Source organism: Papio anubis, chromosome 7 (assembly GCF_008728515.1).
Source record: "Papio anubis isolate 15944 chromosome 7, Panubis1.0, whole genome shotgun sequence".
Taxonomy (NCBI): Eukaryota; Metazoa; Chordata; class Mammalia; order Primates; family Cercopithecidae; genus Papio; species Papio anubis.
Genome location: NC_044982.1, coordinates 79,836,890 through 79,854,384, shown reverse-complemented (window position 1 = coordinate 79,854,384; position 17,495 = coordinate 79,836,890). Strand labels below are relative to the sequence as shown.

Sequence of the window (17,495 nt, the reverse complement as noted above, 5' to 3'; positions counted from 1 at the left end):
ATTCTGATTCAGTAAGATCACAGTGGAAACCAGAAAAGAGAACCTTAAGTGAACAAAAGGTATTTTGGGTGCTGGTGTCTTCCAGTTTCATTTTGAAGATCCAGGTCTTAAATGGAAAGAGAAGAAAAGACAATGATCATACATTGGGGTTAGTTTTGACAAGGTAAATGGTGAGTTTTCTCCTGAAGGAGAAGAGAAGATTTTTAAAATGAGATTAAGAAAGAGCTAAATTGAGGTTAGAAAGAAGACAGTGGTGTTAATTTGGAAGATGAAATAGGCTGAAAGATGATCTTTCAGTAGTCAGAGAATGGTAAAGAGCAACCACGGGAAGTGTAAAAAGCATGGATAAGGTTTGAAATAGCTCTTACAGGTGAATGATTATGGCAAGGCACTGGTCTGCTTGGGTCTTCATAATTTTATCTGTTAAATGATGAGATTGGAACATCATAAACTTTGAGGCCCTTCTCAACTATAAACAATTGTTCAATTCTTCTGTGTGAGAAGTGTCCATCAGCACATCATCACTGAGTATAGAGTACCGCTATCCATAATAGTTGTGACAGCAGCTATTTTCCTCCAGGCTCAGAGACAGGTCCTCTGAAGGCAACAGATTTCCATCTGAAGGAAAAAAGATTTCAGCTCTAATCTCCATACTGCCTAACCTCCATTTTGACTCTAAGAATTATTTTCCTAAAGAGTGAACAATAAACATTGTTAAACAGCAGTGATTAGCCAGTTTAAAACTGAGTCTGTAAGATTCTACAATGTTGTTCCATTTTGGCAAGCAAATCAGTCAGTAACTTGAAAGGCAATAATCTACCTCTAAATTCTGGATTTTAATTTTTTCTTTCTACTGCTCTTTTTCACTACAGGCGTGGGGTTTTTGTTGTTACTCTTGTCTTTGCTTTTCATGTCTCATTTCTTAACTTGACTCTCCTTATTGATGTTAACCAGGAATGTTGGGAAACCAGTTATACAGCATATATCATATCCTTCTTGCACAGAAATAAAGAGATTTCGATAAGTACTTAGTTAAAAATTGCAATCCATTCTACTTTTGACTTAGTTATGGTAGGTGGCAGCTCTCTGATCTGATGCTGATGAACAGATTGAATTATAAATACAAAGCTAATATTTATTGAATGCTTACTATGATTCAGGCCTCTCTAGTAGCAAAAGAGAGTGCCCAAACGGTGCCCTCGTATATAGAAAGTGTAATATTTAATTTTGTTAATTTTGTTAACTTGACCAGGCTATGGATCCAATGTTTTTGTCAAACACCAGTCTAAGATGTTACTATGAAGACATTTCTTCAATGTAATTATCATTTCAATAAGTGGACTAAGTAAAGCAGTTTACCATCCATAATGTGGTTGGGCCTTACCCCATTAGTTGAAGGCCTTAAGAAAAATGACCAAAGTTTCCCGAAGAAAAAGGAATTGTGCCTCCAGATTGCCTTTGGATGCAAGACTACAACATCAGCTCTTGCTGGAACTTCTAGCCTAACAGCCTGCCCTGCCCTGTGAATTTCAGACTTGCTAGCCCCCATAATCACATGAGCCAATTGCATAAAATCTCTCACTCTGTGTATGTTTATACATATATGTGTGTGTATATATGTATGTGTGTGTATATATGTGTGTGTGTATGTCCATATATACATATATATGTGTGTGTGTGTATATATATCTATCTGTGTTTATAGTATATATGTCAGGGTTCTCCAGAAAAACAGAATCAATAGGAAAGCATATATATATATAGGTATGTATATGTGTGTGTGTGTATATATAATCTATATATCTCCTGAAGAACCCTAACACAGAAGGCAATTTATAAAACATGGAACCCCCTAATGGGTCAGTGGCTTCAATCTATTTGGGATGAAGAACATTGCCAAGACTCAGATGAAAGGCACAAACATTTTACCCAGGAAAATGTGTTTGTAGGTACATACATATGAAATTTTGCATACCTATTCATGCAAGGTATCCGAGGATTAATCTTTGTACTGGGTTTAGATATCAAACTAATTTGTTTCTAAGTAAAATGCAATGAGAACTTCTAGGCTGGAGATCTTATTGATTTTCACTCAGATTGCAGTTAGAAGTTAAAGGCCAAAAATGTGGTGGGCAGACAAGAATATTATTTACAATCTTCTTCTGGAAGGACCTGCAACCAAAAAAAAAAAAAAAAAAAAAAAAAAAAAAAAACTGCTTCTGTTGATGCACTTTTGAAGGACATTAAAATTGCAAAATGCACACATCCTGAGGCAGTTTCCTTGCCGGCATAGGGTATAAAGCCAAAAAGTTAATGGGAAGGGAGGGCTCCCATATGACAGTTGATTTGACACAATAGTTTTACCAAACACTCAGAAACTCAACTACAGGAATGAGCATGAGAAATAGGTAAAAATAAGAGCAACCCAAATAGGCACTGATTCTTAATCCCAAATTGCCCATAGAAGATTGCATAAATTCCTCCCAGAATCTAGAATATGCCTATTCTTTGTTTCTCATTACTTTATGGAAAATTATTCCTTTTAAGATGATTTTGTAGATATTTCAAAGAAAATTTTACAGAGTTGATTTTCAAAGGGCTACTATCTCAAGGGATGATCTTTGACCCGTAAATATGAGCAAAAAGTGGCTGCTAGGGATTAGTACAAAGAGGACTCAGATTCTGTAAAACTTTAGTAAAACAACAACCAAAAAAATGTATAAAATAGAGCAACACAAAATATGAAGGATATCATATGTTATATTTAAAAGATCAGAGACCTTCTAATTTAAATATTTTGTAGGTTAACTCATTTTTGGCATATATCAAAAAAATTTTGTCCTATCATCTCAACATATATATGTACGACTTCTTATTAAGTCATTGTACTTTAATGTAATGCTGTACTGTTATCAAAAATATTCAAACCCTCGCATATGAAAATTATAAGCTGAGAAAGAAAGAATGCTATCATAGCATTGGGTATAGTTTTGCAATGAATTTAATGCTAGGCAAGTTCAGGCATATCTAAAGGTGGAGGCTGAAATTATAGAGTAAGATTTTGTTAAGGATTGGCAAGTCATGTTATAACAAATTCTCTGTATAACATGGTAAAATGGTTAATTTTATGTGTCAACTTGACTAAGCCACAGGATACTCGTATATTTGGCCAAACACTATTCTGGTGTGTCTGTGAGGGTGTTTTTTGGATGGGATTAACATTTAAATTGGTAGAATGAATAAAGCAGATCCTCTCCCTTTTGAGGGTGGGCCTGGGTCAATCAGTTGATGGTCTGACTTAAACTGAAACATCAGCTCTTCCTCGGTCTCAAATCTGTCAGACTTCAGATTGGAACTACACCATCGGCTGTCCTGGATCTCTAGTTTAGTGACTTACCCTGCAGATCTAGGGACTTCTCAGTCTCTATAATTGGGCCAATTCTTTATAATAAACCCCTTTCTCTGTCTATGTATATACATTCTATTAGTTATGTTTCTCTGGAGAATAAAGGCCAATACACATAGTATTAAAATAGTTTTAGCATTTCTTTTAAATTTTGGATGCTTCTATGTTTTCTATGATAGTGGTATTGTAGGCTTTATATTCTTACACAACATTCACATTTATAAAGATTATGTTTTTCAAATGTTTAAAATTATTCTTAAAACTAAAATTATTGGTAAAATATGAAAAACATGGAAAGAATCTTGTGATAAGATTGATCTGGTTTAAGATGATGTAAGATGTTGTATTATGTTAATAAGGTTATTCAGTTGATGTTATCTGCATTAATAAAAACATAGAGTAAAATATTTTGCCAGAAATTCTACAAAATCACTAGAAATTTAAAGACAAAATATGGCAAGAAAGATAAAGACAAGTTATTTTTGTTGGGATCATTTTTATGGCAATAAAAATTACTCAAATCCTTGATGTGTTTATGCAGTGAAATTTTGAAAAAGAGTTTTACAATCTCTGCCAAGTTACTACATCATGAAACAAAACAAAGTGAGCATAAAAATAGGCTTTCAAATTCTTTCAGAATAAATGAAACAGCTTAATGTTATCGAAAATTTATGCAAACACAATTTGAATCTGATGCTGAAAATGCACTTATTAAATGACATTCTATTATATTGTAACAATTAAATTAGATTAGCAGGCAACTACAAAAATACAATTAGTACATTGTCTGAAAATGAAGCTAAGAGAAGAATGTGCATACAAGTTATTTGACAATTAGTTTATAGACTGACATATGTGAAATCTTTACAATTCAACTGGACAAGAGAAAAAATAGTTTAGAGTTCCCTATTTGCTTATTTTTATATGATATATGATATAAGGAAACATTACTTTGCAAATCATTTGGCACAAACAGAAAAAGAAATTTGGTTTAAAATTGTTAGAAAATAATTCATTAAAAATCAGCATAAGTTCTCCAAATTTTAAAATATAACACAAATGACTATTTTATTATGAAGATTTAAGTTTCAATCCGTTTATCTATGCTTTTTCAAAATGAACACAGCTATATTTATATGCCATACTCTAAGCTAATTCAAGTGGTATTTGTAAATATTATCTCACTTAATATCCTATGAGGTAGATATAATTAGCATTACTAATTTACATCTCAAGTAAACGGTTTAAAGAAGTCAAGGTCAAATAGCAATTAAAAGGGGGAGGCAGAGCTCTAGGTGCAGGTCGTTCAGTCTTCAAACCTTATGCCTTTAACAACTATTATATTATAACTTGTAAGAATTCAACTTTGAAATCATAGTTTTCTCTAAATCCTCTTTCATGCTTGTGGATCAGTTAAATTAAAGTGTGTCATGAGATTGCAAAGCATGTCATTCAAAACTATTACATTTAGAAACTAATTTTCTATGTGAATTCAGACCTCTTCTAAAGGTAAACCAAATTAAATAAAGAAATTAATTAAATGTTGATGTTGAGGCTACTATGATATACATACCAATAATTTAAAAATTTATAGAAACACTGTCATTGTTCTCATGTAATTACTTTCCATTAAGTAACTGTTTTAAACTTAGAAAATGTGGTTGTACTAAAGTTAACACTTTCATCTCTTCATTGAAGTCAGCTTAAGATTTGAGTTGAAAAATTACAGATTTTATACAAAATGAACATTTAGTTATGACAGCTTCTCTATTGTCTCATATTTATGGCAAAGACCAGAATACATCCCAAAATTATCTCACATCCAGGTCTTCAAACTGAATCCTGAATTCTGTCAATTAACTGTGCTGTTTACAGATAAGTTAGTCTCAATATATCAAAAATATTTAAATAATCAAAGTTTTATAAATAATAAAAGAAATCAAAGTAAAGATAATCAGTAGTTTTTTTCAAGAAACAGTTAACTTTAGATTATCAGTAAGAGTATATAAATTTCTTTTTTTTTTTTTTTTTTTTTTTTTTTGAGATTGAGTCTTGCTCCGTCGCCCAGGCTGGAGTGCAGTGGCTGGATCTCAGCTCACTGCAAGCTCCGCCTCCCGGGTTCACGCCATTCTCCTGCCTCAGCCTCCCGAGTAGCTGGGACTACAGGCGCCCGCCATCTCGCCCGGCTAGTTTTTTGGGTTTTTTAGTAGAGACGGCGTTTCACAGTGTTAGCCAGGATGGTCTCGATCTCCTGACCTCATGATCCGCCCGTCTTGGCCTCTCAAAGTGCTGGGATTACAGGCTTGAGCCACTGCGCCCGGCCAAGAGTATATAAATTTTTTATTAGAGATTTACTAAGCTATCAAAAATAAAAGTCTTTCTGTTTGGTTTTTATTTATTTTAATTTCCTATGTAATTTGACATGTTGCATTTCAGTTTTGCTGGAAATGTAGATAGATAAAACTTTTGGACATTTTGCTTATTTGATAATTATTTTTAAGAAATTACCTTCACCTGCATTGTGCTTCTATTTTACTATAGAATCATATCACTCTCTACCTCAAAAATAGCTTCTTTCCTATAATCTATTCTTTCACAATTATAGTATCTGGAATTTTATACTTTTCCCTAGTGTTTAAAGAGATTATTTTCTTGTTTTTTCAATCAGATAGTGCATAAAACATTTCATGAGCCTTTAAACACTGCTTTGTTCTCAACAGCAGGTTATCAAAATAGAAAGCTCTATGATTAGTGGTATATATCAAATCCAAATAACAAAATACATGCAATAATTTCTTTTTTATCTTCATAATACTACATGGCCAATTTCACATTCAACCATGTCAGAATTAGCTGTGACCAAAATATGCAGAACATCAATTTGTAATGGCTTGTAAATATAGGTTTACATGTTGTGGGATTAATATTTTTCATGCACAGCAAATCAGAACAAACATATTATCTTCAGTCATGTCAGACCCTGACAATGTCCTATTCACATGCTCTTCACAACCAAGACCAAGACATTCACAGTTTGTAAAGAGAATGAGTTGATAAGGGACAGAAACTGACAAGCACCAGATTAAGATATCATTTTAGAGATCCTGCATTTATGATTTATATAAAATGTATAAATCAGTGTATCCAAAATTACCTTTTTAATAACAGAATGATAGTATGTGCATCTCTTTCAAACCACTAAAGAAAACAAGCCTATTTACCTTTTCCCTACGTAATAATTTCCTAGTTAATAATTTAGGAATTTTGTAATATTTATCATAGTTTAAACTTATTAATAATGACAAACATAGTAAAGACACCTGATTTGAAGTAGAAAAGAGGGCTACAAAAAGATACCTTGGAGCCAGATAGACTTATTAGCTGGATGACTTTGACAAATTTCTTAATCCTCTAAGTAGCAATTTTTAAAATCTGAAATCTGAAATATGAGAATTTTAAGGACTACCTCACATGTTTTTATGAGGATTAAATTTTTAATCAGTACAAAATTGCTAGTGCAGTCTGTCTGGAAGTAGGTACAGTACTCAGTAAACATTCATTCTCTGCCCTTGTTTTTTCAGTGTTTTTCACTTGATAACTATCTAGAATTATGTTACCCAATATGGTAACCACCAACCATGTGAGTGTATTGAGCACCTGAGGTGTGGCTATTCTGAAATGAGATGTGTTGCAAGTGAAAAACATATACTAGATTTTGAAGACTTAAAATAAAAAATGCAAAATATCTAATTTAATATTTATATTGATTATATGTTGAAATGGTACTATTTTATATATACTACTGTGCATGAAATATAGTATTAAATAAATTTCATGTTTCTTTTTATTTTTCTTAATGTACTGCAAGAATATTTTAAATTACATATGTATTTGTGTCTCACATTGTATCTCTATTTAATAGTGCTTACCTAGAAATGAAAAGATTTTAGAATTCTAAGATTTTAATAAAATTCCCAATTTATAGAAACAAAGAAAGTTTATTCTTTCATATTTTAGATTCCTTGTAGAAACAAATAATATATTATTACAATCTTATAAAAAGCAAATCAAATCATATCAGCTAACAAACATTTAGAGTTATAAGGTGAAAAGGAGTTTTTGTCTACTACAATTCAAAAAATGGGAATAAAGTAGAAAAAAATCATCATATTGTTATCCTTGTTCTCCCCGCCTTGAATATAATGGCTGTATAGGGCATCGCTCAAGCCCATATTCTTTACAGCCAAAGAAGTCAAGTGTTCTCCTGAACTACCTAAGATTTATTGAGGTCTTGACCAGTCAGATTCCTTAACCTAGAGAGGGCCATAGCCAATTTCTCAGAAGGTAGAGAAAGTGACAAGAGGAACTGCTAGTACTAGCTATTCTGAGCAATTTCTACACACTATAATAAAGCATGCTTCGTAAAAGGCAAGTCTGCTCATGTCTTTTTCCTCCTTAAAATCTTCAATTACTCCTCACAGTTTTTAAGAGAAAGTTAGAAGTCTAGTTTCTTGAACAGAAGTTTCCCTTGTTAACATATAAAATTGTTTTTTTCTTCTTGTCCGTATAAAGGTGTGGAGCGTCACAGGGGCAGGAGTCCTCTCTGCCTCATGCCTGCTTTAGACCATGCATTCCAGCCTTACCTGGCCTAGCCACACTTGTGGTGTAATAAGAGCATGTGAAAAATGTTTGCTTTGCTATTATTCTACTTGTAAGTTTTCTTTCCCCCACAAAAACACTCTTGTTCTTTATACCTGTCCTCTTAGCATGTATGTTCCTGAAGAGACAAACACATAGTAAATAAGAGAGATATCTTAAATATACAGATTTAGATAGTGATAACTGCTAAGGAAAAACAAGTGTTGAAGAGGAATAAGAAGTGCTCATTATAGAAGTTTGGGTTTTAGATGGGATGGTGCTATGGTCTGTATGTTTATGTCCCCCCACCAAATTCATATGTGGAAACCCAATCACCAAAGTGACGCTATAAGTAGGTGACACCTCTGGTAAGTGATTAGATAATAAGCCCACAGCTGTCATGAGTGGATTAGTGTTCTTATGAAAGAGGCTCCAGAGAGCTGCCTTGCTCCTTTCACCATATGAGGACACAGCAAGAAGGTGCCATCTATAAACCAGAAAGCAGACCCTCACTAGACACAGAGTCTGCAGTCAATTGATCTTGGACTCCTCAGCCTCCAGTACTATGAGAAATGATTTTTTTGTTCATAAGATACAACATATTGTACTGACAAAAAACAAAAAACAAAATGAAGAAGTAGAATAAAAAATAATATCATTTGCCTCAGCAACAATAGGAATTATTTCAAACTCATACACCCACATTCAGCTATGTGTTTACTGGGAAATGTTATACAATGTTTCTTAATGTGGGTCATGTACAGAGAATTCGAAAAATACTATGCTAGCTGATAAGAGGACTTCTCAAATGGCATCTGCTATAGAGAGGTGAAGGAAATGAAGGCCAAGAAGATGTGATAGGCTCTTATCTCCAGGAAGAATGAAAGCCTAGGGCTAAATGAAAGTAGTAAGGCATCCATTTATCCCATCTATTGAATTAGAGATTTTTTAAAACTGCGTTTAATGACTAGAGTTTCTTGTTCTTTTTATTTTGATGTCCACTGTATGCATTCATGCAAGTGTATGGTTATGTGTATTTCTGTGATTTACATAGTTGCCACCAGTAAAAGCCTGAAAAGAAAATAAAAAGAGCCCATATACTTTTTTTCAGAAGAATTAAGGAAAATGAGCATAGAAGCCAGGCATGGAGGTGCATTCCTATAGTCCCTTCTACTGGGGAGGTAGATGTGGAAGAATTGCTTAAGCACAGGAGCTAGAGGTTGCAGTGAGCTATGATCACACTACTGCAGCCTGGGCAACAGAGCAAGATCCTATTTCTATAAAAAAAAAAAAAAAATTGAGAACAGAACCCCAAGAGACAGAATGATAGTGGAGAAGGCTAAGTCTGTGAGAGCTGCTGCACAGTGAGAAGATAATGGAGAACAAGCTAGCAGAGACCTGTGGAAAGAATTAAGAGCTGAGCTTTATGAAGGCCCATGTTAGATTTTCAAACCCAGTCCACATAGGCATTTTCTAAGACTCAGTCTTGGTTCCTTGATAAATCTCCCTACACTACCTTCCTCATTAAATATGGCTCTTCTGATTCTGTGGTTATTCTTTTAATGCAGATGATTCTTAATAAATCTCTACCCATAAACACAGTTTTCCTGAGTTCCAGTGTAGCATCTTCAAATGCCTGCTAAGCAGTTCTTTGAATATCTCTTTCATTGTATTATCTGACTCCTAGCCTGAGGATCTAAACTGCATTCAGGACTATCCATATACATCTGGAGAGCTGGCAGTTCAGGCCTATTAGGGATAACTGTGCATGAGAAAAATGAAACATCTTTTAGTCTCTCCTAAAGGTATAAGTAGGGAAAAATCAAACTCTTTAAAGTTAATTTAAAAAGTAAGAAGATAAATACCTCTACAGTCCAGATGGTGGGCCACCATGAACCTACACCAAAAGAACAACCAGGGCTAGAAGGAGCTATCCTCCTCTAAGCTCTGAGCAGGAGGAAAATAGAGGGGAACCTTAAGGAGATTTCCTAAACAAAGAAAGGAAGGCTTTTTTCTTGAATTCAATGGTATGTGTTTGTGTTTGGACATTCCTGTGTTTCCTTGTTTTAAATTTTTATTTATTTTCTATAGAGACAGTATCTTACTCTGTCACCCCAGCTGGAGTACAGTGGTACAACCATAGCTCACTGCAGCCTCTACCTCCTAGGCTTAAGTGATCCTCCTGCCTCAGCCTCCCAAGTAGCTGGGACTACAGGCACATGCTACCACACCTAGCTTTTTTTTTTCTTGTAAAGACAGGGTCTCATTATGTTTCCCAGGCTGGTCTTGAATTCCTGGGCTCAAGCAGTCCTTCTGCCTTGACCTCCCAAAGTATTGGGGTTATAGGTGTGAGCTACTGTGCCCAGGTCCCTGTGTTTTCTTGGAAGAAGTGCTTAACTATTTCTATGTTGTTTCTACTCTGTTGTGCCTACAGACTGTAGTTCTTTGGAGAAATATGCACTACTTTTAGATTAACATTACTTCAAACATTTTGAAATCTCCATCAATTTCCTAGTTTTGTCTTTCCCATTTGGATCTATTGATGCCCTTCAATTCTAAGGAAGGTACACTTTATATTATTATTTTCATTTTCCGTTGAGCAGAGCTAAGAATTACATCAAACTCTCAAGCCCAGAATCAAAGCTACAACCCTGATTTTCTTCATAGCCAAACATGATGTGTAAACCAGTGATTTACATGCCTGCCCTCAGTGGCAAATTGAGTTGGTTTTACCTTAGACTTGATTGGAGATCTACACCTGCCCAGACAGCATTAGAAGGAAGTTTTAGCAAGGCCATCAGAAAGCCCTTGAGACAAAGTCACTTGTCAGAGGAGTCCCACATCTCCAAGGAACAGGCTTACCTCGGTATCCCTGCCAGGCTCAGCAGTTGATTGAGAGCAGCCCTTGGGAACTGTGACCTCAGCACAAGCACACACATAATTTTAGCATAACAACTGGAACTTTTGATAAATTATACTTTGGTAAATTATACTTGGTGTTTGGGCTACACTCTTATGGGCACCACTTACCATTCTGTTTCTTCTGGTTAAGCAAGTCTTGTACAATATTTTTCCTAAATAAATTTCATCAGAACACAGCACAAGACAAAACTCTGTTCCACTAGAAATATCTTTCGGGATTGTAATATTTATAACATATTTTTAGCACAACCATTTAAACCACTTGAGCTTTATAGTAAGATTTCATCATTTGTTTTTTGGCCATGAGTATATCACCTAAGAGTATATCCGATGATTTGCATAAATTGAGTTATATGTCTAGAAATCACCTGACGTAAAAATGGGCGAAGTCTGCCAACAAAGGCATAAAATAAAACATACATTATTTGCATTTAATGAACCCATGTTAATTCCTATTGATCATTTGTTTCCAATTGGTCATAAACTACATTTCAAATATTTATAAATCTTTTATGGAATAATTTCAAATTCTCCAGTATATTATAGAATTCTTTGACTTTTAAGTTGAAAAGAAACATTTTTCCCTTCTTCAACATTTTGGTTGTCTTTATTGTTACTTATAGTTTCTCAAGAAATAATTCAATGGTACAGAAATTTTATTTGAAACTTCTTTTTGTAACCTGAGTATATATAGTTCATCAGGAACAAAAAAATATGAAGTAATTTTGGGAAAGATTTGCTTTCTTATAATCTCACAGTTTCCTTTTACCAACATTATTTCTGCTATCCTGGACAGTAAAGATGAAAATAAATACTTGAGTAGTATGGCTTTTTCTTTGCCATATGTTACAAAAAATGTAACTCTGAAGTAACCTGTTTTTTTTCTCTGATCCTAACTTCAAAATTCTGTTTTCCCTGTCTTTAGCATTTTTGGTAAGCCTCACTGCATTGATTATTGGTCTTTTAAAAGTAATTCTTATATTCTTAGTCACGTTTAAATATTTGTTGTTGGTTACATGCTTTTATTCTCTTTTTTCTACATGTTCTCTTTTACAGATTAATTCAACTACCTTTTGTCCCTCTCATGACCCAGTGATGGTTGTAGCTGGGAAATGTGAATTTAAAAAATTTTTGTTTGTTTGTTTGTTTATTAGAAATTAGATCTTGCTCTGTCATCTAGGCTGGAGTACAGTGCTGTGGATTGTAGCTTACTGCTGCCTGGAACTCTTGTGTTCAGGTGATCTGCCTCAGCCTCAGCCACCCAAGTAGCTGGGATTATAGGTAGGCACCACTGTACCCTGAAATGTAAATTATGATCAGTTCAATTCCGTGCTTCTGTGTTGTCATGAAAAAATTGGGAGGGCGGGAAGGAGGGGGAGAAAGGGAGAGAGAGAGATATCTTTATCATCAAAATATTAATTTCAACATAAAAAGTTTATTACTGAATGTTTCTATCCTGATTGTTCTTAATTTAGCAAGAAGAAAAAATCATATTCTCTGTGGAAATAGCCTCAGATTTGTTTTGCTATATTAAAAGTTAAAACAAATTTGTGATTTTTTCTATGTTTATGTAATTTTCTCAGTAATGCAGATTTTTGTTATAGTTATAAAATAGAACTGGATTTGGCTTATTATCCAATGGAGTGGAATTAGGAAGTTCCAAATGGTGTAGAACATTATTTATGTGATAGGAATGAGATTGACAAACTACATAGAATTCCATATTGTTCAGCAGTGTCAGGGAGATGAAGAGAAACGTAGACATATTGAAGAGGACTTAGATATATCAACTATTATTTCCATTATACAGATAGGAAGTCAATGCTTAGAAAATTTGGATATTGATTCATCCATAAGAGTAGGACAGCCTTCAAATTACTACAGAAACTTTTTTCCCAGAAGTCAGCTTTTAGCCTTAGAGATGTTTCTTAATTCCAAGCCATTTGCATATTTGTTTCTTTTTGTCTTCCCACAGTTCCCACAAATTTAGTTTTCTTTATTTTTCTGTATATATCAGTGCATATGTTTCTACCAGGGTTCCTCTTCCCCATTGGAAGATAGTCCTAGAGTCAGTACTGTGGTTAAGAGAATGTCACTTGTGTAAGTTACATAAAATTTCTAAATATTTTTCTGAACTTGGAGCATCAAATGAGCTCATGTATTGGTAAGAATATTAAGCTATATAAAGCAATTTATACACACAAAAGCTATTTTGGGGGATTATGGAGAGTACAGACTCTATCTGAACCAAGTTGCTTGCATAGAAAAATGCTGAAGAGGATTTCCAACCTAAAAATGAGTGAAAAACCAATGTGCTCAGAAGGCTGAAACTTGGATAGGCTAAGGTAGCCAATAATTGAGTTATGAGAATGAGAAAAATAAGAGGGGGGTAATAATTAAATAATCTCCCTGGTGATTAAAGCGATTGATAGAGAAATGACTAGCCCTGTTTTCTTTTTAAATCTATAAGTAATTTGCCTTTTTGGCCCCTTCTCTTTCTTTATCTTATCTTCATCTTTCTTTGTAAACAATGGCAAGTTGCTGAACGCAGAGAAAATGTCAACAAAAGCCAACTGGGAAAAAGAAAGAATAAAATTTATTTTATTTATTTCTATTACTCTTTAAATCACATAAACTATGAAGCTCTACATGAGACAGCTGCACCTCTGAAATATTAGTTGTCATTAGTTACACTTTTAACAGAATGGTAGCCATACAGTTATCCCATTGCCAAACAGCACTAATGCCATGCCATTCTGTGGTCCAGAAGTTAAACTAAGATATTACATAGAAATTGTGGAACTAAGTCAACATTATTATACAGCACCTACTAAACACACTTACTAAACACCTACTAAACATACTTAGTATTATGTATACTGCTATTTTCAGGATCATAAAAATGACTTCTTATCTCTAGTAATACAATTTTATATGAGACAACATACTCGTAGATATGGACAAAAAATAAAATCACAAATACATTAAGCCTTCTAGATTTTTAAAAATCTCACTAATATACTTTTAAACTAATGTTGTGTGAGAGTTAAAACTCAGCATTAAAGAAAGAACTCATTGTTTCATCCTTGGGAAGTTCATCAAGTGTACTTAATACATCTGTTATAAGCCCTCTACATCAGGCAGAAATTAGCATTAAGAATTTTAAAACTTGTTCATCCTTTCAAATGGTTTAAAATATGCTTATATACAGTTACTAAGAATAATCAAGTATTTTTATTGTAATAAGTAATTTGAAAAATACCCATCAAAAATTATCTAAAAACATTCTTACTGAAAACACAATTTACCATGAGCTTGAAAATGTACTTTTACTTTTCATATTCTTAGTTCTTATTTTGATTTAGGTTTTTAATCAGACCTTTTTCTATAGATCAAACTTTACCCTAGCTCTGCCCAAGGTTATGCAATTTAACAGAGGACAGCATTTTGTACTCAGCAAGTTTTACAGGGTAGAACGAAAACATGTTTGTAGATTAATGATGTAGTATTCTTTATGATTAAATTTTCAAATGAAGAGTCATAGCATCAAGTAGTGGAAATAACACGGGGGCTGGAGTTAGAACTGAATCCGAGCTCATTTATGGGTGGAACGACCTTGGGAAGCCATCTGCTCTCTGCGAGGCTGTTTTTCTCTTCAGTATAAGGGGATGATAAAATCCAACTAATAGTGTCATGGAGAGTCAGCTTTGCAAAAGCCCACAGTTTAGTGTCAGTTTTCTACTTGTTAGTCAATAAATATGTGTTTATTACTATTATAAGAAAGAAGAGAGGGTTTTATACTCCAGCAAGATATATTCAAAGCTTTACTTAGTTCATAACTCTTTTTAGCTATTTAGATACATTAATAGGTCTAATTTACTCCTGAAATAACAGGGTAAGTTTAGTTTTGGAAGGATTACTGCATTTATTTGACAGAATGATTCCTAATTTTATTGTTTTACTTGGTGAGAGAAAAAGTATATGGCTACTTTATGTATACCCAGCCAAGTTTAGTACATAAAGAAAAATCTACAGGTTTATAGAACCTCTAAAATTTTAGTTGCTTTCTGTTTCAGCTGAGGAAAATACACACACACACACATACACTCACACACACACACTCACACACACTCACATACACACACACACACACACACACACACACCCCTCCCAAAAAACATTACCCAGGATTTTTTTTTCTTTCTAGCAAATCTAAGGCAGCTCAGCAACTCTGTAACTGTAAATGTTTTCCCTTGGGATTTCTTGGGCAATTGGTAGAAATCATATGGAAAATTATAGCTTGGAAGTGACCTCTAGGTTTCATTTTCCTAGCTGCTGGAAGAGGGATGTATTTGAGAAACAGTATGTTTAAGCTCCAGGAGATTAGGGTGTGGGTATGAGCCACAACAGTGTTGGTTGTTGTTTGATGAGGTGACTTATTTGTGAAGTGGGGCCGACAACTTTGTTGGAAGCTAAGTGACCTCAGCCTGAGGGTCCGAGCTATAGTGGTAGACCCATACAAGAAGATAAATGGGAAATCTGACTTGACAGTGTTGAAGTGTTAAAGAGGGAAATCAAAGACCCTGTTCATCTGGATTGATCTTCAGGTTGAAACTAGGTAAAGTGTGCTACATGTTTGTTTGCCTTGAAGTGCTCCTCAGTTATACAGAAAGATAGGTTTTTTTTTTTTTTTTTCTTATTTGAATCAATTCTTTAACATAAAATGTTAACAAAAACATCTAGCCTAGGGTTTAAAAATGTATTCAACACAGAAATCTTGAAAGTATTTAATGCGTCAAATAATTTTTCCTAGCCTGTGAGATATCTTGCACTAAAAATGTCTTTCTGCTGAAGTATTTTCTGAAATATTAGTTTCTACTTTTACTTTTTTCTCCCAGGACATCCATTCGTCTGAACCAAAACAGCTCCCTTATTTTATTTTTTCCTTTTTTTATTTTTTCTAGTTCTGAAATAACCCATCTTGAAGACATAAACAACCTGCATTGATGGCTAGCCAGACTGTCCTGCCACAGTTCTCCTCCTACTCTTCATTTCTTACCCCAAGGAGTAGTAAACATGAATCCTGACCCACCAGTGCAGTCCCAGAACTGAGAAAAGATTCATTGCAGCTAAACAGTAGGTAGAAATAAAAACAATGACTCAATTCGATAATATTAAGTGTGTTGGGAAGACAGTCTCCAAAAGAAAGGATAAATAACCTACATAATGAAGAATTACTTAGCAGTGTTATGTAAATATTGTAGCAGCATCAATGAGGAGGTAAGCAGAAGTATTTTAAGACACTATATTATACAATACACTATGCACTGTTTCCTGGTGATAAGGTTTTTAAAGCATCTTTATAAGCTCTTCTTCTCTGTTGTGACAGGATTATTTTTGCACCTTTGGAAAGCAACTGAAAAAGGAAGCCTGGAAAAAATGCTGCCTAACAAAGCAGCAGTACTCAAATAGCTCTAGCTATAAGAAAGAACTGATTCAAGATACGAGAAGAGATTTAAGATATATGATTAAATATAAGTGTAAAAAAATCCTCATTTTTATTGAAATGCTGTGTATTCCTATTATTTCAGTGAAGTGCTAAATGGCAAAGGAGAAATTTTTTAGATTTTTTTTCACTGAATTTTAAATAGTCTTTGAAGCAGATATTTCATAAAACAACATCCAGAAACAATAACACATATGTGGATAAAGTTGAATGGTTGGATAATGTATTGTGCAAATTATCAAGAAGAAAACCACCTTAAAGAAATATTTTAGCTTAACAGCATCAATAAATAGGACACCTAGTTCACTTTTAAAAATGACAACAAATGTTTTCCTCCTCATATCCCTGAAGGTCTTAGGTTTGGAATGACAAAATATTCAAATATTTTGAAATTATCTACATTTTAAATATTTATTCAAGGAGAATTGAATCTTGATTGACAATGGTACACAAATCACTGAAATTCAAAAATTCTAAGTCTCATGTTAGATATTAGGAAATTTTAATTTTTCATTTACTAAAATGGCAAAAATGTAGACAGTAGAATAAATGAAGAAATGAGAATGTCTTAGATAATCAACAAACTGAATAATTAGGTGGAATTACTCAACGCCTGTATTAGTCCATTTTCATGCTGCTGATAAAGACATACCCTAGACTGGGCAATTTACAAAAGAAAGAGGTTTATTGGAATTACAGTTCCACATGGCTGGGGAGGCATCACAATCATGGCAGAAGGCAAAGAGGAGCAAGTCATATCTTATAAGGATGGCAACAGGCAAAGGGAGAGAGAGAGCTTGTGTAGTAAAACTCCCATGTTTAAAACCATCAGATCTCATGAGACTTGTTCACAATCATGAGAACAGCATGGGAAAGACCTGCCCCCATGATTCAACTACCTTCCACTAGGTCCCTCCCACAACATATGGGAATTCAAGGTGAGATTTGGGTGGGGACACAGCCAAACCTTATTAACCCCTTTATACAGCCAACTCTTCATTCTTTAGCTATGTTTATATAGTT

The 17,495-nt window shown here is 34.0% G+C and overlaps 1 long non-coding RNA gene across 2 annotated transcripts in view; it reads left to right on the top strand.

Annotated features, from left to right (window-relative positions):
• The window catches only part of LOC110743751, a 63,174-nt gene extending 46,653 nt beyond the window's left edge, over positions 1-16,521 (top strand). The window contains exons 2-3 of one of the 2 annotated variants that reach the window (XR_002523279.2): positions 15,931-16,246; positions 16,356-16,521. This is a non-coding gene — a long non-coding RNA (uncharacterized LOC110743751). Of the gene's footprint in view, positions 1-15,930 lie in introns of both variants that reach the window. The other variant, XR_002523278.2, reaches the window with a different exon arrangement.
• The last annotated feature ends 974 nt before the right edge of the window (positions 16,522-17,495 follow it).